Source organism: Erithacus rubecula (genome assembly GCF_903797595.1).
Source record: "Erithacus rubecula genome assembly, chromosome: 5".
Taxonomy (NCBI): domain Eukaryota; kingdom Metazoa; phylum Chordata; class Aves; order Passeriformes; family Muscicapidae; genus Erithacus; species Erithacus rubecula.
In genome coordinates, this window is record NC_136687.1 from 62017125 (window position 1) to 62044356 (window position 27232).

Here is a 27232-nt window from a genome sequence, read left to right on the forward strand (position 1 = left end):
CTTAGTGAGGCTTCAAAGAGGTATTTTGCCCCTTTGATTTTATATTTCCTATAAAATTTTAATTGAAGTTCTGAATCCTTTTGCAACATCCCTGCCTGTATATCTTCAGCACATGAAATGTGAATTGTAATGAAAATAAAGGCATCAGAAGGATAAATACTAAAACCATATTTGAGCTTTGAAAGTTGAGCTTCAGTCCACAGTGGGACCCCATGGAGGTAAGCACATATGGTAAAATAAAGGATTTAAGTGGGTGAAGTGCCCCCATGTGCTCTGCTAGTTCTGGCAGAACAGAGGCCTTGGAAACACTGCTCTGCTACAGAAAACAGAAACAAATAATATTGACAACAGAAAACAATGGCAAAAGAATGAACATTTGCTCTGATTTCTCTATTGCCACATCTTTCTGACACTGACTAATTGTGTTTCTCTTCTCTCTTAGCTTTCAGAAGAGCAAGAAGGCATTTTACCTTTTGTTGCCCAGAAGAAATTTAGCTGACTGCAGCAAGTATCACACACATTTTTGATGTGTACACCACCAGTAACCAGCTTGACTTTTTATTGCTAAAATGGACTGATAAAAGGCCAGCAGCCAAAAGGAGCAGGAAGAAAAATCCTCTCTATTTTTTTAACAGAATATATATGACTTGGAACACTGAAACAATAGCAAGCTGGAACCTCACAATGCTAACTGTACCAGCACTGCTTAATTGCACTTTGCAACCCCTTTGATTTTTTTATTACTGAGTTTAAGTCCAGACAAATTTGACTAACTGTCTGCTGAGGTCAAGAAAAGCCATCACAGACAGTTCAAAATTCTTCTCTGCCATTCTTGGAAAAGAACCATTTCTTCAGGCTACTGTTCTCCTAGGTAAGTATAAATGCCTCCCATTACCATTAAGAGCACAGAAAGGACAGCTATTAAATATTAGACTAGAACTCAGGAGATCTTGCATCAAATTATACTTCTACTAAAGCATTTCTACATGACCTTGGGCCAGACACACAAAAATCTTTCTGTGCTTCAGGCTACCACTGGTAAATGGAGATAATGATATATTTGCCCCTTACAGCAGTGTTCTGAGGTTAAACTCAGGTTACTGTAATATTAACATTTGTTTTTCAGTATTGAAATGATAAAAGCACTTAAAGGCCTATTGCAGTATTATTAGAGAGGAGTCTGACTCCTTTTTGTGTGCTTACCTTTCCACTAACACATCATTTAAAAAAAAATAAAGGTGTTCTTTTGATAAGTCTCTTAAGCAGCAGCAGGAAGATTCATGTGTGGAGGAGAACCCACAGAAAAAGAACATCCAGTAGAAGGGGCAGAAAGCTCCACTCCTGTTCTGTGGAAGACTGCAGAACCTACCAAGAGAAGGGCTGATAATGTCAGCTCAGTGTATTCCAACAACCAGAATTTCTCCATTATTAAAGGGCAAATGACTGCAGATGGCAACAGTGTAATATCACAACCTGCCAGCTTCAATTGGAAAGGGGATGTGAAAAAGTGGCACTAACATAACATCAAAATCATGTTGTGAGGTTGGAATTTTTTTGTGTTTTTGAGGGAGTTTTCTGTTTGGTTTGGTTTTTTGTTGTTGCTTTTGGTTTGGTGATTTTTTTGGTGGTTTGTTTTTTGGTTTTTTTGTTAGGTTTTTTTTTTTTTTTTGGATAGACAGAAAGTGAATTTACAGAAAATACAATTTAGTTTAGCTTTAATACTAATTTATAGCAGCAGTACAATTTGAGCTATACTGTACTATGGTTTCTATATTTCTACTTCCCCAACAAGCTGACCTTCAGTATTCAAGTAGGGAAATGTTTTCCATAAGGATTCTTATCATTTCTGCAGTATCTATAGCTTAGTAATACTTTGCAGTTCCCTGGAGTAGTACCAGCCAAGTTCTTACTTTAATAAGCTGTTGGTCTTTGTTTCATATTTCACATCCTAATCCTAACTTGGCAAAGGATCTACTAGTTACTCAGTAAATATGCCATAAGAATGTGTTAAAAAGAAAGGAAAAGCCAGCATTTTAGTTTCTCCAAGCTGGTTTTCTATCTAAACCAATGCCAAATATCTAATGGGTTTGGAATGTTTCTCTAGCAGCAATAAAAATTGCAAAGAGGTCAAAACACTTTCTTCCCTTTAAACCCAAGGGTTGCAAAAGCAAGGAATGATGTATGCTGAGGTTGCCTTTTAGCTGCTCCACAAAATGCTGCTTGCAACCTAATGTCTAAAAAAGCAAATTCTAGCTTTAAAAATGGCATTTTGAATGCTTTGTTTAGTGCTGTAGAGGTTATATAGACACAGGGCTGAAGATAAGGTTACAGAAATTTCATTTCTGCAGCAGTTAAATCTGGATGTGGATACCAGGTGACTTTGAAATACTTTTTTTTTCCTGAACTGGAATCTTGGTATTATTTGTCTTGGAATGTATTTATATATTAATATATTCAATTAAAATTACTATAAATGTAAGCAATTCTTTACCTGTTAAACTGGCATCATGCTACAATTCACCCCAGGAACTGAATGATAACTTGCCAATGCAGTGGAAACCAGTTCTTTTTCCATCTCTGACCTGAATGGAGCACATGAAGAAACAGGATGAGCTAGAAGTGATAGGATAGTATTTTTTGCTTAGTTATCAAGAAAGAGAAAGAACTACCTTCTGGTTAGACAGCAATAATGAAGTGTGTGAGTGTGTGTGTGTGTATGTGTGTAAAATGCCTTCTCTCTGTTGTACAGTTATTCTTTGGTTGGGGGAATTGATTTAAATCACACTTCTCCTCTAGTGGCTACTTCAAATGCCTCCTTCTACATTACTCTGCTTCAGAGGTTTGAAGTCTGGTTTCCTAAAGGCCAATAGCTGGAACTAAGTAAAAAACACTTCTATCCTGAATATATGAAAGTCAAAACAGTGACTTTGCTAAACCAGTGTGTGCTGAGCTCAGTAGGCACTTGTTTAGATCCTGAACCAAATATCAACCACTTCCCTCCTTGGAGAAGCAGGGAGCTTCTCATGAAAAGAAATTTAAAAGAGAGGACTCCTCCACAGCCTTATGTACAGCAGTTGTTCTTTTCTGACTGTTTGGACAAGCAACAGGGAGGCAATATGGAGCCAAAGTTATATTTCTGCATGGATTACAGGGTGAAGGGCAGCACTGGTCATTGGGAATTCTGCATGTGCTCAGCAGATGAACTGTGATCAGATGTAGAAGGGGGCTGCCTATATTGCATTTTGTACTAAACAAATGCAGTCTGTATCTCAAACAGAAAATAGTCCTACCTGTCCAGAAAACCAGATGTATCTGAAGCTCATTAGCAGGACAAGGCATGCCTAAAATTCCAGATCCTGTGTGCCTAAGGTCAGATATTTAAAATTATTGGAAACATCATAGTTCCAGTCTCAACCACTTTGAGCCTCCTTTAAGAAAAGGAATAGCAATATAATAATGGATTAAAAGAGAATTGTGCATGTATAATAATGGAAATCATTCAATATGATGAACATCAACAATCCTGTGACCTTTGTCACATGCAATGCACTACACAACATTAATTTGTGGAAAAAAATGGTGAAGATTTAATGTAACTAAAGAGCCTACCACATAGCTTAGACACCAGGAGTGGTGTGGCTTAATATCAGCCTTAATTCTCCATTATGATAATTCATAAATTCCAGTGGTTCAATGCATTCATGTAACAGAAAGATTGGGAATAATTCTAACAAGAGAGAGAAGTGTTGTAATAATTCACACTGACATAGATGCACTCATGACTTTTTTCTTTTACCTCATCTTCTTAGTGTATTCCTCTCTCTTTTACTTAGTTTCTTCTCTCTTTCTTGGCTGTATTTTTCCAGGCTCCTCCTTTTCTTTCCAGACTTCCACACTTTTAAGTCTCAGTAATCTGTACTGAACACAAATAAAGCAAGGGTTTAATAACTTCTAAAATAAACAACAATGACCTTCTTACCCCAGCTCCCTTTCTCCAGGAAAAAAAGAGATTGAGAGAGTTCATCTAATAGTACCAACTCTTTTTATCTACTTTTTATTTCAGCCTGTAAAGTAGTACTATGGATGGAAAGAGATAACTTATATGACAGGGTTTCTGGTATAAAGGGTTTTTGCTTCCTTTTGTAGCAACCCCTCAGAGAAACAATAAGTGAAGCAAAGAGATAGATATTCTACTGTATTAAGTCTCTAAAGTGCAACCTAAAAAATTTACTTGCACCATAGTACTGCCTCCTCCAAAAAAAGCAGAAACAAGAGGCAGATTCTAGTTTACAATGTCACTAAAAATAGAATTTTTTGGGTAACTTTTACGTTTCTGGGTTTTATTATCCAAATGTCTCTGACTTTCAATTCCATTTTAGATGTGCACTGCATTTCTCACCTTTCTCCTTTTCCTTCCCTTGACAAGCACTAATTATTTGTATGCCACACATTCCTGAAGGGCACACACTTTTTCATGAGCAAACAGAGACAAATATTTAAAGCTGGGGTGAAAACAGGAAAACATTTATTAGCCCCCAAAGTCAATGCTTTGCAAGGCAGAGTTAGCTGTGCAATCATGTCTATAATAAGCAGAGATCATGGTAAAAGGAGGAGCAGAGGACAGCAAGATTCTTCCAAATGTGCCCAGCTCCACTCACTGAGCAGCTGTTTTGGAAACCCATTAGAACAACTCTACAGCCATTCCTGTAGGTGCCAAATGCTGCCTAATAAACACAAATAAGTGTAATAAAGGAGAAGCTTAGATATAAATGTTGGAAGATTTTCAGTCATAGTTTCTGTCAGCTCAGTCTCATGTCCCTTCAGAAAATTCTGATTCCACTGCATAGAGTAGACATCTCCGTAATTTAAACTGTATTTATCCTTTACAGAACCAGCTTGAGACAATGGAATTGACTAATTTGAGAATTAAACCATGAGAAAGAGAAAATAAGGTTATTACATTATTCTTTAATTACATTCAATTATAGATAATATACATTGAAAAAATTATTTAATTTCAGATTAAAATGAAAAATCATTTTTCCTGTGTGCTTATGGTATTGATACCTGAGACATTGGTTTAACAATAAAGAAAGGAAATAGTAAATTGTGACTGATTGCAAGAAAACCAGAACTTGCTTTGTATTTAAGTCCTTATGAGTTAGTGAATTCAAGCAAAAGCTTCACATCAATCAGTCTAAATCCTGGAAGACTCATAATACTTGGGAACTGTAGATGATCAGTGTGCTCACAATTGGGTGTTTGTCTCTCCTTCTTTGGGTTCAGGTGTCTCTAATTCAGGTGAGGCACCCAGCTGAAGATGCACAGGAGCAGTACTGAGATTCCCTATAGCTGATGCAAAAGCCACTTTCACTGAATGAGCTGAACCTTCACCACAATAATACAAAGTATTTGCTACTTATCTTATGTCTGTGTTCAGTTGATTTTTCCACATCAGCTCCCTATAAAAATCCTCTATGGTCTACAATAAATAAAGCTGTAGATAGCAATGCAACTGTAAGGATCTATAGATTTGCAGATTGTTTGAACCACAGAAACACCTCCTTATGTTCTCTACAATAACAATCAATTAGCTCTAATAAGTGTAAGTTTTAATGTTTAACCCAATGCCTCTCTAAGGATTTGCTTGCAAGGAGGTGTAGCTATTAGCTGGTGAAATATAACACCATCTGATTAGGACAAATTATTTTCAAAACATAACTGCCTTAAAAAGCTAGAATGAAAAATAAATTGACAGAACAACTGCTGCTATATTCTATTTTCAGCATTGTAAGTGGGACATTATACCATAATTTATTTTAATGAGTAACAATTAAGAAATGGTTTCTCAAGTTGCATGTAATTTCTTTCAGTTATTAGTTATTAGTTGTTCATGCATAAATGTGTTTTAATATTGGCTTATCTGAGCTCTAGTAGGTGATTAAAGCCTTTCAGTATATCAATTTTTTTGTTTGTTTTAGAGTTGTGCATTGCAGAGACAATTCTAGCACAAGGCATTTATAAGAAAGAGAACAGTAAAACTTAGAGAGATATTCCTTAGGTCTTACCAAAAAGTATGTAAAGCAATATGAGAAAGATGTCAGAGAAAAACCTGATATGCTTAACACTGAGTTTTGTTTTATCCAACTGCAGGTATAGTTTAATGGCCTCTGTCTTAATGAAATATTTAAGTTAACTTGGCTGTAGAGTGACTTACTGTATACTACATGTTCTTTCACTTTATTAGGATAAAGAAATATTATCATGGGAGGCTATGCTAACAAGCCTAGACATTGCTGGTATTGTTAAAGAGTAAGTTCACATCTCAGAGGAGCATAAAGACCTAGAGAAACTGGCACCTCTTTAACTGAAAAGGCATTCCACTTATCTCACAGAAAGCAGCCTATTTTGTGCTAAGAAGAATGGCTCAGAACAGCCTCTCTGCTATCAGTCACTCTGATATAGCACAACATTTGTTTGCTTGCTCTTACCCGAGCTGTGGGGTCACAGGGGAAGGAAGCAAATGCTGAACAGTTCTCTTCAGAAGGCAAACATCAACCTGACCTAATGCAGTGCATTCAAACCCCATCAGCATGAATCTCTTGGGAATCAATGCCTATTCTTACAAAATCATCCATGGAAATGTTTTTAATCAGGAGATAATGAATTACCTCAGTATAGAGAATTTTCTTTTTTTAAACTTATATTATTCTGTCAGATTATATTCATGTTCTTTAGGCCTCTATGCATCCAGAAATTTAAGAATAATGAATAAACCTTTGAAGATTATTTTGGTAGTGGAACTGCAGGTCATTAGAGTTATATTAAATTGTTTCAGATAAATGTGGATATTTCTAACCAATGTGCATATGTTGCTTTTGTATATTTTAAAACATATTTCTTATTCCAGTTAGGTTTAGCTCTCTCAAAAAACACCTCACTCTAATTAGTAATTTTCTACTGCAACAACCTTTTAGGCCAGTAAGTAATGCACCATGATTTACGAACCACTCTTAATTACAAAGAGTGTTTGTGGCAGTTGTATAATAAATAAATGTCAATTAGGATCACATTTCAGTGTCCTATAGACCTGAATTTCAGTAGAAACCAACAACTTTGCTTGTTTGAGCTATGCAGAGAGGTTTGGTACTTGGGTAATTTTTAACTATTAAAAGAATGGAAGAAAGATTAAGAAGCATTTAATTTTATTGTTTCTAAACAAATTAAGTTTTGTCTGGGTAAGACTGCTGTGATCAGCATGAAGGTTTCCTGCATGCCAATTCTTGGGATGTCAGGGATGCATTTGTGAGGATTCTTTACTTGTTTTTCCATTGCAATGAAGCAAAGCCTGTTTTGTGGAGATACAAGGTTGACTAAATCCTTCTTAAGGCAGCAGCACAGAGTACATGAGCAATGCAACACAAGGAGCATTACAGTCTGCATAACAAATTTATTGAAGCCCTTATTTTCCTGTACATTTGAAATCTTTTCTTTTCCTGCTGAAGATTATATTCATCCTGAAACATTACCTTTCAAGTGTTAAAATGACAAGTGCTGATGAAGGTAAAGCTGATCAGCTGCAAGACTCCCACTGCTGAACATTATAAAGTTTCTGTTGTTCAAACAGCTCAGTTAATTATCCAAATGTGAAGGATATCAGAAGGGGACCTGCTGAGCTTTACAGCTGACTTCCAGGGAATTATCCATAATAGAGCTGTTATAAGAAAATTATGACAGACACAACGTACAAGGACCTCTGCTTACCTCCCTGGAGGATTTGTGCAGGACCTTATAATCAAACAGAGTCAGGACTTTTCCTCAGAATCAAAGGCAAGCTACACATTGCAAGGGAAAAAGCAGTCCAATCAACTTCATGGTGTTTTATCACACAAACCCAGAGAGGATTCTAGACTCATGCATATTAATTGCCCTCTAAAAAAAAAAAAAAAAAAAAAAAAAAAGACTGGCATTCCTCTGGTGCCAGGGACTACTTGCTCAAATTTAAGTTATCAAAATTATCATGCCTTTCCCACAGTTAAAAATGTAGTCCTTGCTGCTTCTGTGTGTGGTTTTTGAGAAGCCATAATGTCCCTTTACAACAAGTACTCACAATGGGTCTTTATGTGACAACAGTTTGGGCTTTTTAAGCCGTCACAGTCAACATTTCATGAACCTGGGACATTTCACTGCAAAATAATTCAAGTTGAGGAAGCTTCAGCAGCAACTAAAGGGTGTGAAAGAATGAGTAGTATTGAGGTGAATTGAGTAAAACACGGAATCTCTTCAAATCAGAAAAGCCAGAGCTTGAACAAATCTGCAAAGCACTGGCTGATATTGCAGTGACATCTTTATTTCATGTTCACAGTCACTTGAGCTAAACCAAGAGACATCAAACTCTTTCTTACCCTCCCACAAACCACATTTGTGCACACACCACGTTGTGCTGCACTAGCACAATGCTGCTTAGTAATTGTTATTTAGTTCTACTGTTTCCAGTCACCACTCTCCAGTACAGCTGCAAAAAAAATTGAATTCACCTGTGTGGGCACGACCTGCCTGGGGGAAATTGCACAGAATTGTGTTCAAGCTATGAAAGAGACAGCTGAAGAAAGGTTTTACTCAGGAGTTATTATTTGAAAATGAACTGAATTAGTTTATCCAAATTAAGTAATTAATTGTCCACCAAAAACAGTGGGAAACATTAATATCATCATATCTTACACCAAAGTTCACCATTATGATAGAAGCCTTTTTGAGAAGCTTATCACCATTACATCTAGACACTATCAATTAATCATTTCTACACATTCTTAATTTTTAATCTCTTTGAAATATTATTTAACTTTCAGTATACGTTCTAGGCAGGTGCACCTAACAGCTTCTATGAAATAAAGTGTAGCAGAATGAGCAGATTGAGGTGTGATAATATCAGTAAAAATTATGCCCTGCAATTATTACCATAAAGTCATAAATAAGATGGTATAATAATAGAATAGCAATTGAAACCACATTTCCATAATTAAGATAATCTACATTCTGTAGTACCACAGGTTAATTTGCAAAATTAATTTGATCTCATAAATGGTCATAAAATTGTCATGATATTAACCAAAACCAAAATCAGTGAGAAGTTTCTCTGATAAAACCACTCAATTTTTCTTCATTCCTTCTTTCCTTCCCTTCCATTTTTGAAGACTTAGGCACTGAAAACTATATAAATTTCTTTTCTACCAAAGACTTAAGCACCAAGATTGGAAAATCCAAGATGCTTCTCAGATTTTATGCTACAAGCTCCAGAAAAAGATTTAAAGAGTATTATTCACGATCCATGAAAACAAGCATGTCCTGTTATTGGGAATATCTCAGTTATTTTGACAGTTTCTAATTGTAATTTATGTCTCTTTAACAATTAGTTTACCTTAAGGAAATATGATTAGTTGTTTGTTCCCTGAGCCCTATACCTGAATTGCTCATCCTCTGATTTAGAACTGCCTTGTCAAACTTCTTTAAAGTAAGTTGTAAAAGTCAAACATCTTGAGATATGTGTACATTAATGTTCTGCCAAACACTGAATAGGAAGGTGATGTAATTTGCAACATGAAAATCCTCAGATGTCACTGTAGGCTGAGGCCAAAGTTCCAGGCAGCATTCTGAAATAAGAAGATGCCTCACAGCAGGAAGCTTTTGATTTATGAAGGAAACAATTACCCTCTACTGTTACTGGGAAACCATCTAGCTAAATAAAAATTAAATTTGTCTTAAATGCAAAGAACATGCTTTAAATATTTGGATTGTAAAGTCACAGATGAAACCTCTCCATTCCATGTTCTTTCCAGCTCAGTGTCTTGGCAGCCCATCATATCTAGAGGATTAATTGATTCTTCCATTCAACACTTGAGTCAAAACCCCAAACCAAAACTACACCCACACCCAAACCTACTCTGTGTGCAAAGAAGGGGAATGCGTGTGCATGGATGTCAGGACAACTGACTTTAATAAATGCTATGTACTGTTCCCTAAATAAAAGCCATTAACAGTAACAACACGTTATATAAAATACTCATATTACTTTAAAATTTATTTTCACTTCAAACACTTTGCAAGGAGGAAAAAGCCTCTCCTATAGAACTTCTTGAATTTCTGGAAATGAATCCTTGGTGTTTCTAATCAAAAGCCCAGCAATACAAGTATTCACTCAGAACAAGAGGCCTTTATTTCCTTCATCACTACTGAAATAGAGCAAAATTTTCCAATGGTTCATGAAAGTGCTTTAACCACTGAGCTATTGGTTACACACAGATCAGAACACTAGCAAGCTTTGTCTTAAAAGGTGGAACACAGGCTGTCTCTGCATAATAAAGCTGCTTTGCAGTTCTGAAAGAAAAAAGAAAATTGTTACTCCACTGCCTGCAGCCTGGCAGATTGCTCTTCCCTAAGCAGAACCTCTTAGTAAGATCACTGAAGACAATAGCAAGAAAGCTGAAGAAAAAAAATAAAATCACAGCAAATGCTGCTTTTTAAACTACAAACATCAGCCTTCCCTGTCATAGGAAATCATGACATTTTATTTTAAGAGATCCCCTTCTTGACTGCCATTTGATATGCATACCTTACTACTTTTTCTCAACCTGCTGATTTTACATAACTCAAGATGATTGTTAGTTCTGGGAGGAGAAAGTTTATCCTATTCTAACAGGAAGATTTTTCAGAGAATGCAGGTTTTTTCCCCCTATTTTTCTAGAAGTATCATTCTTTATTGTAATCTATCCCACTCACACTGAAAAGTCTCATTTAAAGAATCAGTGTGAGTAAACAGTGTCTTCTGAAGCAACAGACAAGGCTTTCATGAGAAATAATTGTTTGACTGGTATATTGCCCAAGAGACTACAAAAATTATTTCCAAACTACACTATTCAGGAAAATAAAAATCCAGCCATTTCTCATTAAACAAGGTCTCTTGAGGGCCAGCTCCAGGGCTGCTTCTGTGTTATCTAGATGTTTTTTCACACAAAATTCCCAAACCCCAAATTGATTTTAATCAACTTTTTTTCTTTTCCACAAGTCATTCCACATGCACTCACTTTCTATTTTTATTTATTTATATTTTAAAGTCCAGTGATTCTGAGATACTTGTATTTCACATTTATAACCTCAAGGGCATTTGAAGCTCTGATGACATTGAGATCACTAGGCTCTAGATGATTCTCAACTTTTATCTTATTTATCATCCTTGTCTTGTTTTCCAGCAATATGAGGAGCAAGTACAAAACAGCCTGTACTGAGTAGCCTGAAAAATCTCTCAGAATGGAGTCCTGTCCTCCAGGAAGAGGTACCCTTTATCAAGTTCATAATTTCCAGCAGTCAATATAAACTAATTGAATTTCCAGTGATTAATGATCTATCTTTTTTATAGGCTTTCCTTATCTTTCTTTTCTTTTTAAATCTTGCCTGAGAGGTCTATACCAATTTTCAGTGATTTTTAGGTTTTAATTTGCCTATCTTTCTTCTTCATCTAAACTGTCCCTACTCAGGTGTTCAAACTACATATGCCATTTATTTCTTTTGTCAAGAAAGCTTCTTTGTCCATATTGCTATATCTTTATGTCCTGCTGTGTCTATGCCTTTTATTGTATTTATTTATCAAAGCATTTCAACCTTTATTCTTGGGACATATTTACAAAATGGGTATTAAGAAAAAGACATATTTGTGTACCTAATTAAAATCCTACTGACAGATCTGTTTTTATAAGAAAGCTGGCAGCTCTGCCTGTATGGCATAAGAAGCACTCTGAAAATGCATGCAGTCCTGAAGAAATTAGGTATTTCAATGAGTGAGGCCTTCCTGGATAGTGCCAGTCAAATCCAGACACTTTGCTTTTCAGCAGAAGCTGCAGATATTCACCTCACCTGAAAAATGAGACCCTTAATAGCTTAAAATTAGGCAGTCATATCCAAAAATCATTGTTTCAACAAGTCTGTGCAACAGCACCCATGTGTGCTTGATGGGATTAAGAATACTTAGGAATTACCTATAAAGTTATGTTTACAATTGTTACACAACAGTGAAGACTCTTTCTACAAGACAGCAGTGCTATTTATTGAGCCAAACACCTTCACAAATAAAGAAGTAACTATTGCAACCAAGAATGATTAATCTGTAATCAGACATAGACTAGGCTGGGAAACTCTGACCCTTCTGTGTGTTTACACTATTTGGTACCAACTCTATTCTAATGGCATAAAACAGGATTAGGTCAAAGATAATGATTTCTCACTATCACAATTCCATTTCATTCAGAAGGTCAAAAGGTAATGGGAAACAGAAATCAAGTCTGTGCTGCTGTATGTGCACCAAGAGCCTGGAGCAGTCAGCACTGCTCAGCACTGTAACTTCTGCTTTAGTGCAGCATCCATGCTACCCTCAGTGATTCTAACTTGTAGAGCTCAAGCAAAATAAAAACCTGCTACAGGTTAAGTCTACAGACTAAGCCTTTTTTTTTTTTTTTTTTTTTTTTGAGTGTTATGAAATGATTTAAGGTTATTTACCTAAACCACTTACACAGCATAGCACAGGAATTCCTTGATTTGTTTAGTAGAAAGCTTAGATACTTTTTACATCCATCACCTTGGAAACAAAATGCGAATACGTGGTTGCTGCCTTTACAAGGTGAGAAGTGCTGGATTTGCAGCCTTGACAGCTGATGTGCTGTTCACAGCCACTGACATGCACAGTTCAGCAGCAAAAGGTTGGAGCTTTCTCCTACTGTCCTCAATCCTGATTAGGAAAGAAACTGCAGGTAAGGACACACACTTAGCTCCCACCTCCCCACAATTTCTTCCTAAATAGTGTTATCTGCCATTCTTCTTGCAATTTTTGAGACTTAGGGAGAAGACTCATAGTCTATACTTATTGAAATGGTTGAAACACAAGTTTAAAAGTTTCAGTACAAAGACCTCTTTTTTGTTTTGCATTAATATATTTTCTATTTATTAAATGAACCAAAAGAAATATTCGGATGCTGGCTAGTTATAATGTCATTAATAGCCATGATTTCACCAGGTAATATGATGGTAATGGAGAAAAATAACCACTGATTTTGCACATCATCAAATTATATTCAAACTGACAATTAAAATTTAGGAAATGCTTAAACTATATTCAGGCCATAAAATCAAAACTTTATTTTAAATTAATTGCTTTAATTGCAGGTAGTATAGTACTTAAAGGGGAGATGAATTCAGTGTTTGTTACTTTATATGCTGTGCAATACTGAAGAGATAAATTCATCCATGGACAGAGGGAAGGAGTCATCCCAGTGATTATTTTGTGCTGTGTGGTTATTCTTGCTAAATCTCTTGGGATGACTCACCTCTAGAGCTGTTACTGGAGGTTTGTCACTTCTTCCTTCTGCTGATGCAGTAAGGCACACAAAGCACAGGCACATTCCCTCCTCTGCCAGCCATGGACATATATTTTCAATTTCAATTACTTTTAATTGCTACATAAAACTTTAACTCTGACTTGACTTTTAGGAGCAATTGCAAAAGAGCATAGAATAATAATCAGGATCCCCTTGAGCACAAATACAGACTTATTTGGGCACAGGTACTCACTCCAGTGCAGAACACTTGTTGCTAGGTTGGATGATCTTTACTGATCCATATGTGAGGCTTCTTTAGTAACAGGAGAGGTTCTAATAATCCAGCTGCTCTAAGGTAAAACAACAAAAAATGGAATAGACTACATATAGGCTAAAATTTTGAGTGACTTGAAAATGTATTCAGTTCCTTTAGCAGAACAAAAATTGTTACATGTGAAAAAATCACTCAAATATTACTCATGTAAGTACTCACTGAAGAACCCAGACAACAGTCCCCTTTTCCAATGTTCAGTTGTGTTTTTTCCTCCTTAAATCCATTAGAAAAACAAAATTAATGCAAAACTACTTGTTACTAAATGGGTAATATTTGCAGACATCAATCCATGCAGTTCTGGAGGCCTGGCAACAAGTTAATGAGGTTTGAGTATTCAACAACTGAGATAAAACTGACCCAGAGAAGCAACAGAGCTGTCAGGCTGTCATTTCTAGCTGGCAGCATAATGAAACCTACAGCAGAGGGCAGTTAAGAATAAATGCACAATAATAATCTAGTTGGAAATAACACACTAACAATCATTTTCCTTATTTAGGGATAACCCTTCTTAACTCAGTAAATTGTTTGTGTATTTATTTGACAGATATGCAGCAAAGGCAGTAACCACATGGAATAAATGTGTACTTACTTGGTGCTTTTTTTTTTATTTTTTTGCAAGGTACAGACACTATTTAATTTTAAACACAATTCTCCAGGAGAATAATTAAATCCATGCAACTCAAGTATTACTGCAGAAATACCTCTCACAGGGTTAAGCAGCATTTAAATATATACTGTTTGAATTCTGATGTCAGTGCTCCCAACAGTGAGATGACAAAAACTGAAAGCATGTTATTGCTGAATATTAAATATTTGGATATACTCGGGACACACAAAAAATGTGGATGTTCATTATAAATACCTCCATCAGAAATTAATTTCTCCTCCACAATCTGAGTCAAAGAGAGGAAATGAAACTAAATTTCTCCTCCCCCCAAAAAGAAAATTTACCTTATTGCTCAGCACTCACTAAACCTCCCAGTGCATCCCCAGGCTTCATCTCATCTCTATGCTCCAGGGTTTCTGATGCACCCAGCCTGTCTGGAACAAAGGAGAACAAATGGAAGCTGTTACAGCATTCATCTGATAGTTTCTAGCTGTGAGCAGGGATTCCTGGTTCCAGCTATTCCCCAGGGACTGTGAGTAACTCTCATCCATGATACCCACAGCACTGAGCCTACCCTGGATCACAAAAGCTCTGACAGAGGCAGCTCTGCATGAACTACCTAGGCAGCAATTGTGTCAGGTACCAAACCCAAAAATAACTGTAATATGGAGCCCAGGGCATTTGCCTGGTGGGTGGAACCTGATGAGCAAAAGCTCCTGAAAAAGAGAACTCATAGGTGAACACCCTAACCTATGGGATATGGAAGGAAATGAGGAAAAAATACCAATGTCATTCTATGGCAGATTTTTGAATGCGATACTTCATTTCTCTGGTTTGTATTACAATTATTGAAACACTTCTGTGTTTTAGAACTACTGTTTCAGCATTGCATTCTCATTCCAGCACTTCTGAAAGTGCATTTTTGAGGAACAAGTAATGTAAACAGAAAATATAATTCAGCTCTAACTTCTGAGTGATCTGATTGCTTTGTATCTCTTCATCATCTGGTCAGCACCTAAAATATATTTCCCAAGTCATAGTTTGGTGTGCATTGCAAAAACTTAGAAAATTTACTGCTTCTAGTATTTTAAACAGAAGTGAAATGGAAAAAATATCCTGAAATATTGTGGGAAATGGCCTCTTCTCCTAAGATCAATAAAACCAACCAACCAAAAAACCTTCCACTCTTTTCCAACTTGAAAAGGATTTACATAATAAGGCAACATAAAAACTGATATATATTGCCTTTTCTGTCTTAGAAGTCTACTGTTTATCAATTGTTTGTCAATTGGAAATTTAAGTTCAACCTCACTGAAGCTATATATACTCATTATAAATGTTTAGAAATATTTAAGAGAAGTCCTTAATTCTAGGCCAGAACATCTGGATGCTGCTCCTACACAAATGTGAGGAACATAAGAATTTTAACTTGCTTTTCCCTGTTATTGCCACCTCCTTCATTTTCTATCTGATAGTTTTCCTCTGGCATCTATTAACTTGATTTTTTTCAAGTTTTAGTCCATCTTTTCTATGTTATATTTTGAATTAAATTCTCTTTTAAATAAAATTTGAATTGTGCTTTAGCTCAGGAAATAGTAAATTTTCATGTCTGGGACTAGGCAATAAAAACCTGTGCATCACTCTCAAATATGGCATGTCTAAGAGAATAAAAAATATTCCAGGATATATTTAAGTTTTTCTTTCTGATGGAAAAAATTGGTAATCCAACATAAAGAACTCAGCCATTTAGAATTTCCAAAGCAGCAGATGATACAATTTCAGGGAAGAATACAGATACTTTTAAAGTCTTTAACTATTTGCTCCTCATCAACCCACATATGTTAAGGGACACTTACCCTGGGTCAGTGATCTTCAGGTGGCATCACGAAAGGAGTTTAAAAAGTGAAGAACTGTTCTTCTGCTATAATCTTGATACAAAAAGGAAGATTAATTTTCCTTTAAAGGCCTTTTACTCTGCTTTGACAAAATCGTTCTTGGAACACTGTCATCAATTCTATTTTTAAAATATCTTACTCTTGGAGAGGTAAAGAAAAAAAGTAATTGCATTGATCTGAGTGGTGGAAATTTGCATGAACTATGAATGACAGCCTGGGAAATCCCAATCAATTAATAAAGGGAACTTTGGAGATCATTTATCTGAAGTGGAGTAAGTGGAAACTTAAATAATTTCATTGGAAAGTTACCTTTTTCAGCTCAGTACACACGATAAGACTTTGAGAGTCATAAGCACCTAATACCATTTCAGGAATTTAGTAGTGGGTAAAGATTAAAGCTTACTGTCTCCACAGGGTGCTGAGCTCCTGATTCATGTTTTTTATAACATCAAGTCTGGATTATTGTAATACCCTGTTTGTATGCCTCTTTGATACAGGGGTTTGTCACTCACAAGCTTCAACATGCACAGCTTAAAACAACTCAGATCCTCAGTGGAACTGAACTGTATCAACATCCCACCAGACTGGATTGCCTTTTGTCAGACTGCAACTGATTTTTAAAATGTGGGTATTTCACACTTTTTTCACCTTTTTTTTTTTTTTTTTTTTCCAGACTAACCTAATGATTTCTCATTTTCTCTGCTTGCTGCATATTATGGTGACAATTACAGACTCTGAGAGATGCTGTGCCCTCAACATAGCAAGAAATACAGTGAGAGAAAGCACTCAGACTAGGAGAGATATTAGGAACTCCACAGAACAGATTTCTTAATGCATGCCTTTGTTGTTCTCTTTTTTCATGTTTCAGAGTGTGTCTGGCTGTGGAGAAGTGACACTGAAAACTTGAGACAATTCAGTCTATTTTAAATACACTTTTCATATTTGAAAAGTGTCATTGGAGAATGGTAATTAATATTTTAAGAATCTCTACAAATTAGCTATTCCAGTTACATATTCTAATGAATCAAGGAAGTAATACACAAGATTTCTGAGAAGTCCAGGAAATAGGAAGAGGCAATAAATGACTGGAGAAAAGTAGTACCAGTGGATTATAGTGATAGCTTAATGATAAAGGAAGAGAGTGTTATGAATGGTGCACCACCACAGAGGGTAAATCTTTTAAATTGTCATCCACTATCTATTCATGTAAAGAAATATTCAAAGTAGAAAGAATAATAATCAAGTATTTGGGCTTAATTTCAAGAGAATCACTCCAAAGACAACTGTAAATTTTACTGTAGTCTTCTTAAATAACAGGGAGTACTAATACAAAATCTATTGCGACTCCAGCTCAGGAAAAAAATGCTCACAACAGAAATGGGCACAAGAACGAAATGAAATATTACAGGAATATTTCAGTGTTTTAAACAATTAATTACAGTATTCCAGTGGATTGAAAGATTTAAAAACCAAACCCTAGGACACTATTGTGTAAGGGATCTTCACTCTGTACTAGGTAGGCAAGATAAAGAGGTAGGTAAGTAAGAAACACTGAAACAATGCCACAGAATACAATGACAATTATCTGTAAGTATCTGAAGGTATAAAAAACAATTGTACAAATAAATTGTTCAGGCTGGTCTACAGAAATTTAGTTACTTTTTACAGGAAATGCAGTTACTCTAAGTATTACAAAAGTCTTAGAAAATGACAAAAAGTCTTGCCTGTTGCAATAGGTGAAGCACAAGCAGCTGCAATGTCTCAAACCATCTCATAATTATCATAAGAATCCACTGGATTAATGGATAACCCCAGCTGGCTAAATAGAAATAAACACAAATTTTCCTTTTCCCTGATTCCCACCACCATTACAGTGAAGCATGATGTCACCCCAATAAACACAAATTTTCCTTTCCCCTGATTCCCACCACCATTACAGTGAAGCATGATGTCACCCCAGCTAATTACAAGTGCAGGGATATGGCCCAATATTATCTTAATAATTTCAAAGCCTTTCCTACTCTGAGTACTTAGCTTCTTTTTTGTCTTATTTAGTTTTACATTTTCTGTGTTTTTATCCTGATTGCATAATTCCCCAGTTGCACTGATAAAGCACACTCATAATAAAAAAAATGCTTAATAGAAATTCAGTCTTGGATTCTTTCTTTCCAGATTAGTTTCTCCTCTAAAGCCCTACTTCAGTATAATAATCTCAGATTTACATCAGGTTTGCTGAATTTTCAGATTCACTGAATACAGTAGTATGGACAAGAATCTCCCCCATTCTGATTTTCCTGGACAGTCCCTTTTTCCCACTCCTTATTCCTTGATTTTTATAAAAACACAGATTTCACCAGAAGTTGGGTTTTTTTTTTTTTTCTTCTCTATCTCTTATTTGTTTGTTTTACTTATTTAATTATTTAGGCAAGTCAACTCCCTTCTTTGCTGTGGCACTGAATACATTTCAAAATGTGTTTCCTTGATGTGTCTGCTGGATCTCTGCTTACACCATTTATTACCTGCCTGCACTGAACTGGAGAAGCCTCTGAGTTATGAAGATTAGGACAGTAGAACAGCTCAGCCTTGGAGAAGTAGATAAAAGGTGTAGCTTAGGCAAAGTGAAGTCATGAAAAATGCAAGCAGGATGCCAGCTCAGCTCTGCAAGGCTGAGAAGGCAGAAGTCACTCTTCTACACTGACTGCTGTACTCGACCTGAGAGCCTGGAAATGCACAGACACTTTATCACAAACAAAACCCCTGGAATAGGGAACACCACCATATCCCTCTTAAAATCTCTATGTTCATGAAATTGAGTTCCCTAATTACCCTCTTTTGCACTCCAACTGGTAATTTCCATTTGCCTGTAAAATGCAGAGATTTCTCCACAAGTGTTTTTACTTTTGTAGAACTCAGATTAATTTTTCCTTCCTAATTCAGAAAGAACAGAAGCAGATGGATTCCAAGGTCATTTTTCCTTTGGGAATGGCAGATATGTAAAATTGGATCATTGGCATTTGATACTGTAATCAATGAAATGCTCCCAGACGGGGAATGCCTTCCTAACATTTTTTTTCTTTTTTTTTAACTTAAATGTCATTATGAAAAACAAAGAATGTAAAAACTGTAATAATCTTACACAGAGCACTGAAACTGACTGACATCAGCCAAAATAATAAGAAAATGAGAGAAAAAATTGTATTTAGGTACATGAATAAAAAAAAAAAAACAATAAGAATTAAGCCTATTTACTTAAATTGCAATATTCAATATTCAACAAAATGACCAGCCACTTATAATAAAGATAAATCAGATTATAAACTACTTATCTTTAAAGTGGGTAGAGTCTCACTTTCATTCAAAATTCCCTTACATACTAAAATTGTTCACTGAGGTCAGGCTTAGAAATCAAACAGTGTTGTGTGATAAGGTAGTAAACATTTTAATGCTAAAGAATAAATTTTAAAAAATTTAAATTTATTTCAATTTAGAGAATCACTATTGTTTAAATTTTATTTTAATTGAGAGAACATTCTGGTAGAGACCTTCAGTTTAGCTTAGTATTCATTCTATAGAAAACCCAAATATTTTTGCCCTAACACACAATTACTATTTGCAGAGAAAGAACTCAAGCTGTGATGCATTAAGGACATTTCTGTCTCTTGCATTTTGTTTCCAGAAATCACACCTGAAGCACGCCATCAAAATTATGTGATATTGATGCTACTCAAGGAACAGATAACAAAACACCCTAATGTCAAAAGTAATTTCATTTTCCCACCAAGAAGAATGAGGCCATCTCTAAACATATTAAAATATTATTCACTTTGACAATAAAACTAGTTCTGAGACATGAACTATTGCTATATTAGAGAAGAGAAGCAATCAGTATTCTTCATCTTCTAAGAATCTCTATAATACAAAAAATCCATCATTGTCTAATGGAATCATTAAGTACCTGGAAGGCAAATGTCTTTTCTTACTTCCAGTGTGAAATCTAGTTTGAAACAAGCACTTACAGCTAACTCACTTCTCTAACATCCAGAAAAGTTTGACCAGTAATGAATGAATATTATCCATATCTTTTTTTGAAATTACATAAATTTTTCGTTACTATTCCATGGTGCACTCTTGTACCATTAAAGAGCCCTAAAGGGATATATATATGAGGCCACACTAATACTCAACAGTGCTACAAATGATAATATTTCCAAAGATTTTACCCTAAAGCAGTTACTATTTTCCAAGTTGTTAACTGTTATTACTCACGTGTTATAATATATTTTTCCTGCTAATCTATTGAACTTATTACAGTGTGTTATACTAATGGCAACATTTGTGCTATGTATGCTAACTGCATTCTATACAGGCATTTTTAAATGTTCTTAATGTCAGTTTTAAATCAAGCAATATGGCTGTTAAGGATACAATTTCATGCATTTCATTATAAAAAGCTTATTTTAACTGTGTGGCAATCATTATAAAAAGCTTATTTTAACTGTGTGGCAATCATACCTTGTGGATTTAATGAAGCACATGCTAAAAATAAAAACACAGGAATGTTAAATAAACCTGTAAAATTACTTTCATGTGTACAAATCAAGAACTTGAGTATTTCAGCTGGGACAGGCCAGCCCTTTCCCTGACAATGTATAAATTGCTGCTGCTCTGTATCAGCTTTAGCAGCTCAGGGATCATCACAGAGACCATCCCAGTTTCATGTTTTGTGTAGTGTGTCCAATCCCTCTAACTTTATGAAACAAGAAGCTGCATCATTGTGATGGAATTTCTCTTTGCTTGAGAAAGAAAATAGCTCCTGATGCAGGGGCATTACTTTTACTTACTTAAGACTCAATCACCACAGCCATTCCATATTGTTTGCTTCCTTCTCCATTCTACACTGGGCTCACTCATATTTTGCTTCCTAAAATCCACTGCTGTGCCACACTCCCAGTGGAGTCAAGTTGCTAAAGAGACAAGCAAGCCTCCACTAGCATTTTGTATCACAGTTTTCACAAGGAGTGAAATGAGATAAAAACCTTTAGTGCTCTCCCACTGTAGTTCTCTGGACATGTGTAGGATGGGGGAAAGTACTATCCTAATTAAAATTGTAGGAATTGTTACCATTTTAGTCTACTGTCAGTTTTACTGCCAATATTAATTGCTAAAGCCAGTGTGACTACCTGAATCATAATTGTAGGCACATGATTAACAGGGTTTGGAATTTGAAACCTATTGGGATTAGCTGGCAGCTGGCTTTACTGGGATGCTGGAGATGTAACACAGAAACCATAGCACACATACATCTTCAGATTTGTCCACCAGACAGAAATCTCTTAGTTCAAGGTCTCTCAGTTGTATATTTTATCTTCATGGCATCATCTACCCATCAGCATTACTAAAGCAGCCAATTCTTTGCCATTACAAATAAATTTCATAATACTTAAAGAGCTCTCTGAACATCACAAGTGCATTTTACAAGTGCTATCAAATCACACTCTAGAAACAGCTTTCTTTTTTGTGGAAGGACATAAATAGATATGTGCTTCAACATCTTACTGAAAACTGCTGAGCTATCTAGACACCTTTTTCTTTAGTTAGACCTGTAAAGGCTCTGTAGCATCATTACATTTTAAAAGATAGATTTAAATAAACCATTTTAATGGTGTATTGATTCATAGTTTTCTGTAATTTTAAATTGCTATGTTCTTTGTTTGGTGCCCATCTTTTTGCACTTTACAAAATGCAAGATTAATGATCACTTTTCTTATTTAAGACCAGTAGCTAACATCCCTTTTCTGTGTGAAAACGCAAATACAAAAGTAAAGCAGTCAGATGAAACTCTTAGTTTCTATGGTAATATCATGAAGCATGGTAGCAAATGTTATTTTAGAGCATTCTTCTACTTCCTATTCAAATGGTTAGAACAAAGCATTTTTCAGTATATCTAGTCAACAGCAGATCAATGTCTTTGTTTCCCTCCTGCCAGGCATACTACAGACAAGGAGGAGCCATACTGCTGAACTATATTGCTTTGGGAGATGGGATTAAAATAATCAATATGACTTTAAACACATTTTTCATTTGGAAAAAAACTGTAAAATTCATATTCTCAGATTGTCTCCTGCTAGTGTTGGACTATGTTGTAATTAATATTTCCCACAGCACTAACTGTAGTAACACTAAATCAGATGTAGAGTCAATCGTGTCTGATAACCTTTTTCAGACTGCCTGATCATACAAAATGCACAAGAAAACTCCTATTTCAGCAGAAAGAGGCTGGTATATCTCCCATGCTGCATGGTGCTAGTGAAAAGGCTGTGTGTGCTTACAGTGGCAGAACTGTGCTGGGTGACAGTACTGTAATTCCTCCTTATAGTTACAGACATAGAGATTCCAATTCCCAGGTGGAATCTAGAGTTTCAATCACATGGATTCTTCTGGAACTGTAACTTAAACAGCAAACACTGCAATGAAAGTCTTCCTTACTCACAAAATCAGTTTGGTTTCCATGACACATCATACCTTGTATCTCAGGAAAGGCTCTGATAGTCCTTGGCCTCTCCAATTCCTCAAGTTGTTGTAGTATTGGAGTGAATCATGACAAACATGGCACTGCAGTTTAGCACTAGTTCTCCTTAATGGAATGCATTGGCCACAGTCCCAAGTATGCTAAATTAGCATTGTTTCATCCGTGGAAAAAACACCTAATGTGTATTTCCTGAGGCACGATTTACTCCTTCTAATTTTTCCACTCTCTACAGAGCCAGTATATTATGGTTAGATGGTGACAGTACTGCCTAATCCAGCATTATCTGATTTCACTGACAGCACTGCTGCACAAGTCAGTGTCCATCTGTTGTTAACTCTTTCAAAGAATGGGGGTCCCATTTATGAGGGCAAACAGGCATTAATTCTCACACTGTCAAAAATGTGTAATATATTCAACCACATACACAGATAGAGAATAAGAAAGCAGCAAGGAGTGGCACTTAAAATAATACATATTGATGTGGTATCACCTTGATTACCAAGTACTCATAATACTCATTAACACCTTAATCACTAAGTACAAAATAATATTTTTCAAAGCAGTTTTCATGAGTCCAGAGCAAGACTAGGAAAACTTGCTGTTCAGAAACCTAGAACAATTTTTTTCTTGGCAAAATAGAATAATAAAATAAAAAAAAATCCCAAATCAGGTTAATTTTTCTATAATTTTCTGTTATGAATGGCTGTTCCTATATTACCAATCCATTCTCCTCTCTTCTAGATTTTGAATTTGAGGTACTACTAAAGGTGTCACTTAGAAGGAGCCTGAATAAATTCTTGCTGAACAATTCAGTTACATGTCCTCCTGCTTTCGACATATGCCTCTACAGTTTACGTTTCTTCTTAAGTCATGGGTGATTTGGGGTTTTTGAATTTGAAATTCAAAAAGCTGCCATATTTCAAAGTGTTTTGCATATAACTGGACATCTCTTCAGAGAAAGACAACAGTCAAGGATGATTCATTGAAATTATTTGTGTCATGGGCCAAACTCCACAAAATTACAATCAAATTGTTTCCTCCAAGGGGAAAATAAGTAAACAAACAAACAAATAAATAAATGAGGAAATGGAAGAAAGGAAACATGCTTATTCTGGCATTTTTTATACACTAGACATTACACAGAAGTGATTAAAATTATACTACTGAGAAATACATTTTTATGTGCTCTCTGACCTCAGGTCAAAAAGATCCAGCCACCCTTAGAGCTACAAAATCCAAAGTAATCCCATGGAATTAAAGCAATTGAATTGAATAATTCATATTGAACTGGGATTTTTAATTTGCAGAAAAAAAAAAAAAAAAAAAAGTAGTGGAATTCCTTTCCCTCAAGTATGCTACCAACTTACTTCATTTTTATCTTGTAGATATTCACCAGTAATTATTCCTAAAAGACTTACAGAAACACAATTAGGGAACAGAAAAAAGTAAAAAAGAGAGAGAGATCCAGGTAAAGTTTGACAGCATTTCATACTGTGAACTTTTAAGGTGAAGGGACAAACATTCAAAAAATTATGAGACAACTTGTTATTTTCTGTTAGAATATTTGCAGTGCCCTGCTGGTCCATGTTAGCATCTTATGATGTCCTAAAAAAAACTGGAGTTAGCTGCTCATCACAGCTGTATCTGTCTAATCTTTCTAGGTTTCTTAGTAAATGAAGTGATTTGCAGGTTTTCTGTAAAATTTAAGGGATGAAACTTGTCAGTGTTTAAATATCTGTTGTTTGACTCAAGAAGATCTGTCACAGGGAAAGACAGTCTATCAAATGAAAAGCATCAAAGTGTTTCATTCTACAGCATTCTTTTCTTGGTCTCCTATTTACATTTTCTAAATTGTTTCTGCTTTTCTTTGTAATATCTGGGGAAGCCCTGTCAGCTACTGGCTCTGTCAGAACAAGTCTCAGACTTTAGAAATCCAGAATAGCAAGTTCCATTTTCTTACTATCTTCAAAAAAATGACTATGCACACATTCACTTACATAGTTCTTTCTTTTATTGAAAGATGACATTGTACTCAAACCACTAAATTTCATAAAAGGAGATATAATCATCTAAGGAGGTCTCTTTTTTTACCATTTATGTGTGTACATATACACACAGATAGAACTAGGAATATTTGGTGTATACTATAACTGGAGGCATAATGGAATAGAAAGGCATCAGGCTAAGATTAAAATGGGATCATTCTTTTATAGAGATTTTGAGAAGCTCACTGTAAAGAAACTGAATTTCTATTTTACGTTGTACCTGATATATACTTATGTTTTTTTTTCCCCATAAACATAGCTGAAAAATTTTAACAAAGGAGGTTGATTTGTTTTTTTCTAGAATGCACAACAAAAGAGGCATATAAATATAGTTTAGATAGTTACATGCTATATTCTATTGGGCAGGATGCAATTTAGTAATGTTATATAAGAAATAGAACTTCAGAAATCACACTGGCTTAAGTGACAGTTCAAAGAAAAAAGTAGATTAGCTCATCTCCTAGGATGTGACCATGTACTACTTTTAATGGGCCTCACAAATACAGAAGAGCAGCTCTCATGAGGAAAAGCTGAAACATTCCACCAGCCAAGCAATTTAAATTCTAACCATTTACCAGAGACATAAAGGTCAGATATGTACCAGTATCTCTAGGCACACAGATATGTTATCTCCATCTCTGAAGGAAAAAAATTATTAAAGGGAGATGGTACATGAGACTCAGAAATTAGATGCAGGCACTTCTGCTAGAAACAGCATCAAGTGAAATCTCACCCATGGGACAAAAAAATCCTCCCAAACTCAAGTTTTCAAAGATTCTGTGGATTAAAGGAGAATACTCAACATCAGTCCCAAAGCATGACTATTATTATTGAGGATTCTTTTATTCTTACATAGTGACTGTGTGTTATTCTCACAGGGATATTTTGGGATAACACAACTAATGGAAATATGACTAATAGCAAGTTAATAATAGGGGAGTAAAGATGCTGAAAATTCATCAGACAGAGTGAATCTCAGTGTGGATACTTGGATAATTGGAATTCCAGAGCTTTTTCCTTTTAAAAAAATCCACAGTGTTATCTTACTTTGAATAATGGAAGCCAAATGAAAGCTACAGAGTTAATTTGTTAATTTATTTTAGCCTCCCTCCAAAGCTTTGTTTGCACAATCTGTTCAATTGATGCAACTGGTTAGAGCTGATCTCCCTCATAAATGAACTTCTTTGGAGATACAACTCTATTTATAAATAGAAAACAAATCAAGCAGGAAGACAGAGCTGCCTCTGTGAGTGCTGAGCTAAGACAAAAGCTTTTTTTTATTTAGGAAAGAAAAAAATATTTTAAAAATTATTAAAATGCCTAAGATCAAAATGCAATTGCTAAATTAGTGGGTGTGGTTCTAATAGAGTGGAATAGATTTAGCTTGGCAATGAGTGGGAAATTAGCAGGGGCAGAAAACTAAGCTGGGAGAATAAAGTAGCACATAACAAGGTATGTTGAACATCAAAACTATTTGCATAAACAAAATAAAAATCAGGATTTTGTTTCTCATTCAGATCCTGCTAGATTCAACCATGTAGTTGAAAGACAATAGTTGCACTCTCAGTTCCATGAGAGATTCTTTCAGCCCCAAATTATTCCTAATCAATACAATATTTCTAAAAAATATGGAAAAATGGTTGGGATTTTTTCCCCTCTATTCTTCTCTTTTAACACATGAGTTTTAGCAGCAATTGATTCATTGCCCAGTTAAGTCAACTTTAGGTACATCAGAATCTCTTCATGAATATTCACAGAGCTTAATAGAAAAGCTGCCCAAAAATCAGATTTGAATGAAAAACTAGGACATCTGTCACACAGACAGGTAACCCTGAAGAAGTGTTCTGTTGGAAGAAACTGAAAGAGAAATGTTAGGTGCAAAAAAGAGACTTTTTACTCCAAGCAGCAGGGAAAGTGAGTCAAAATATCTCTCAAAAATATCTATTGTTGAATATTGTTGAATTTTCCCATGTCATTACTGTAATCTTTTCAGCAAAAAATCTGTGATGTATCCTGCTTATCCAGGAAATCAAGTACTCTTTGCAAAATATGCTGGGCTTTCAAACCATTTTACAAAGTGTAATGGATGTTTTACAAATTTTAGGAAGAATTCTTACCTATTTGCATCAAGTCTTGCTGTTAACAAATCATCTTCAACATGAAAAGGCAGTGGGAGAGGATTTCCAGAGAACCAGAGCTGCTGCTCTCCAGTGCCCATTGCACAACTGCAGGTACAGCTCCTCATGGAAACTGCAAACACTCAAAGGGTTCAGACACCACTTTTGGCTTCATTTGCACTCCACTGCCATGCCATAGAACTCTGAAATTAAGAGATGAATTAGTTTTTACAGAAAGAGGCAAGTTTACTTCTCCTACAGCTATGAACACTTTGCAAACCCAAGCACTAAACAGGCAGTGGGATGTCCATGCCTTGCCTGTGCTCTGCAAGACCCTGTACAAC

The 27232-nt window shown here is 35.5% G+C and overlaps 1 long non-coding RNA gene across 1 annotated transcript; it reads right to left on the reverse strand.

The window, feature by feature from the left end:
• Window positions 1–3288: 3288 nt before the first annotated feature.
• Window positions 3289–13668, reverse strand: LOC306802754. Its single transcript, XR_013774459.1, has 3 exons — window positions 13615–13668; window positions 3797–3918; window positions 3289–3364 (listed from the first exon to the last, which is right to left on the reverse strand). It is a non-coding gene; the product is annotated as an uncharacterized lncRNA (long non-coding RNA).
• Between the last annotated feature and the right edge of the window lie 13564 nt (window positions 13669–27232).